The 3,731-nt window shown below is 44.1% G+C and overlaps 1 non-coding gene across 1 annotated transcript; it reads right to left on the reverse strand.

Moving 5' to 3' along the window:
* Positions 1-311: 311 nt before the first annotated feature.
* On the reverse strand, positions 312-419 carry LOC130978384 (small nucleolar RNA R71). Its single transcript, XR_009086030.1, has one exon. It is a non-coding gene; the product is annotated as a small nucleolar RNA R71 (small nucleolar RNA).
* Positions 420-3,731: the final 3,312 nt, after the last annotated feature.

Here is a 3,731-nt window from a genome sequence, read left to right on the forward strand (position 1 = left end):
CTATCCCTGCCATTGGAGCAAACAACTTTGAGCTTAAGCCTCAATTAGTTTCTCTAATGCAACAGAATTGCAAGTTCCATGGACTTCCAATGGAAGATCCTCATCAGTTCTTAGCTGAATTCTTGCAAATCTGTGACACAGTCAAGACTAATGGGGTAGACCCTGAGGTCTATAGACTGATGCTATTCCCTTTTGCTGTAAGAGACAGAGCTAGAATATGGTTGGACTCTCAACCTAAAGAAAGCCTGGACTCTTGGGAAAAGCTAGTCAATGCCTTCTTGGCAAAGTTCTTTCCACCACAAAGATGGAGTAAGCTTAGAGTGGAAGTCCAAACCTTCAGACAGAAGGATGGAGAATCCCTCTATGAAGCTTGGGAAAGATACAAACAATTAATCAGAAAGTGTCCCTCAGACATGCTTTCTGAATGGAGCATCATAGGTATTTTCTATGATGGTCTCTCTGAACTATCCAAGATGTCTTTGGATAGCTCTGCTGGAGGATCTCTTCATCTGAAGAAGACGCCTGCAGAGGCTCAAGAGCTAATTGAAATGGTTGCAAATAACCAATTCATGTACACTTCTGAAAGGAATCCTGTGAATAATGGGACTAATCAGAAGAAAGGAGTTCTTGAGATTGACACCCTGAACGCCATTTTGGCTCAGAATAAAATATTGACTCAACAAGTCAATTTGATTTCTCAAAGTCTGTCTGGAATGCAAAAATGCACCTGGCAGTACTAAGGAAGCTTCATCTGAGGAAGAAGCTTATGATCCTGAGAACCCCTTCAATGGAAGAAGTGAATTACCTAGGAGAACCCTATGGAAACACCTATAATTCTTCATGGAGAAATCACCCAAATTTCTCATGGAAGAATCAAGAGAGACCTCAACAAGGTTTCAATAATAATGGTGGAAGAAACAGGCTTGGCAATAACAAGCCTTTCCCATCATCTTCTCAGCAACAGACAGAGAGTTCTAAGCAGAGTACTTCTGACTTAGCAACAATGGTCTCTGATCTAATAAAGACCACTCAAAGTTTCATGAATGAAACAAGGTCCACCATTAGGAATTTGGAAGGACAAGTGGGTCAGCTGAGTAAGAAAGTTACTGAACTCCCTCCTAGCACTCTCCCAAGTAATACAGAAGAAAATCCAAAAGGAGAGTGCAAAGCCATAACCATGGCCGAATATGGAGAGGAAAGAGAGGAGGTGGACGCCACTGAGGAAGACCTCAATGGGCGTGCACCAACCTCCTCTGAGTTCCTCAATGAGGAACCATGGGAATCTGAGGCTCAAGATGAGACCATAGAGATTCCATTGTACTTACTTCTGCCATTCATGAGCTCTGATGAGTATTCTTCCTCTGAAGAGGAGAGTATATCACTGAAGAGCAAGTTGCTAAATACCTGGAGCAATCATGAAGCTAAATGACAAGTTGTTTGGAAATGAGACTTGGGAGGATGAACCCCCTTTGCTCACCAAAGAACTGGATGACTTGTCTAGGCAGAAATTACCTCAAAAGAGGCAGGATCCTGGGAAGTTTTCTATACCTTGTACCATAGGCACCATGACCTTCAAGAAGGCCTTGTGTGACTTAGGGTCAAGTATAAACCTCATGCCCCTCTCTGTAATGGAGAAATTAGGGATCTTTGAGGTGCAAGCTGCAAGAGTCTCATTAGAGATGGCAGACAATTCAAGAAAACAAGCTCATGGACTTGTAGAGAATGTTTTGGTGAAGATTGAAGACCATTACATCCCTACTGATTTCATAGTCCTAGAGACTGGGAAATGCATGGATGAATCCATCATCCTTGGCAGACCTTTCCTAGCCACAGCAAAAGCTGTGATTGATGTTGATAGAGGTGAAATGATCATTCAAGTGAATGAAGAATCCTTTGTGTTTAAGGCTCAAGGATATCCCTCTGTCATCATGGAGAGGAAGCATGAAGAGCTTCTCTCAAGACAGAGCCAAGCAGAGCCCCCACAGTCAAACTCTGAGTTTGGTGTTGGGAGGCCACAACCAAACTCTAAGTTTGGTGTTGAACCCCCACATTCAAACTCTAAGTTTGGTGTTGGGAGGTTCCAACACGGTTCTGAGTAATTCTGAGGCTCCATGAGAGTCCTCTGTCAAGCTAATAACATTAAAGAAGCGCTTGTTGGGAGGCAACCCAATGTTTTATAGTTAACTATTTTCTTTTGTTATTTTATCTTTTTTGTAGGTTGATGATCATAAGAAGTCACAAAAACAATGAAAAAAGCAAAAACAGAATGAAAAACAGGAAGAAAAACAGCACACCCTGGAGGAAGATGCTGCTGGCGTTTAAACGCCAGTAAGCCTAGCAGTTGGGCGTTTAACGCCCAGTCTGGCACCATTCAGGGCGTTTAACGCCAGAAAGGGGCACCAGACTGGCGTTAAACGCCAGAAAAGGGCTAGAACCTGGCGTTAAACGCCAGGAATGGGCACCAGCCCGGCGTTTAACGCCAGAAATGGCTTAAAACGTGGATTTTGATGCCATTTGGTGCAGGGATGACTTTTCCTTGACACCACAGGATCTGTGGACCCCACAGGACCCCACCACCACTCTCTCTCTTCTTCCCCCATTCACCAATCACCTCAATACCTCTTCCCCATCTTTCTCTTCACCACTCACATCCATCCTTCATAAATCCCCACCAACCTCACCCTTCAAATTCAAACCACTTTCCCTCCCAAACCCACCCATACATGGCCGAACTCCTTCTCCCCTCTTTCCTATAAATACCCTTCTTCCCTTCTTTATTTTCACACAACCTAAACACCACTTCTCCCACTCTTTGGCCGAATACACCACCATCTCCCTTTTTCTCATTTCTTCTTCTTCTACTCTCTTCTTTCTTCTTTTTGCTCGAGGACGAGCAAACATTTTAAGTTTGGTGTGGTAAAAGCGTTGCTTTTTCATTTTCCATAACCATTTATGGCATCCAAGGCCGGAGAAACCTCTAAAAAGAGGAAAGGGAAGGCAAAAGCTTCCACCTCCGAGTCATGGGAGATGGATAGATTCCTCTCAAGGGTGCATCAAGTCCACTTCTATGAAGTTGTGGCCTTGAAGAAGGTGATCCCCGAGGTCCCCTTTTCACTCAAAAAGGGTGAATATCCGGAGATCCGCCATGAGATCCGAAGAAGAGGTTGGGAAGTGCTTACCAACCCCATTCAACAAGTCGGAATCTTGATGGTTCAAGAGTTCTATGCCAATGCATGGATCACCAAGAACCATGACCAAAGTGTGAACCCGAATCCAAAGAATTATCTCACTATGGTTCGGGGGAAATACTTGGATTTTAGTCCGGAAAGTGTGAGGGTGGCGTTCAACTTGCCTATGATGCAAGGAGATGAACATCCTTACACTAGAAGGGTCAACTTTGATCAAAAGTTGGACCAAGTCCTCACAATCATATGTGAAGAGGGCGCACAATGGAAGAGAGATTCAAGAGGCAAGCCGGTCCAATTGAGAAGGCATGACCTCAAGCCCGTGGCTAGAGGATGGTTAGAGTTCATACAACGCTCAATCATCCCCACTAGCAACCGGTCCGAAGTTACCATAGACCGGACCATCATGATCCATAGTATCATGATTGGAGAAGAAATAGAGGTTCATGAGGTTATAGCCCAAGAACTCTATAAGGTGGCAGACAAGACCTCCACCTTGGCAAGGTTAGCCTTTCCTCATCTCATTTGTCACCTCTGTTATTCAGT

This window comes from Arachis stenosperma, chromosome 4, assembly GCF_014773155.1.
Source record: "Arachis stenosperma cultivar V10309 chromosome 4, arast.V10309.gnm1.PFL2, whole genome shotgun sequence".
Classification (NCBI taxonomy): Eukaryota; Viridiplantae; Streptophyta; class Magnoliopsida; order Fabales; family Fabaceae; genus Arachis; species Arachis stenosperma.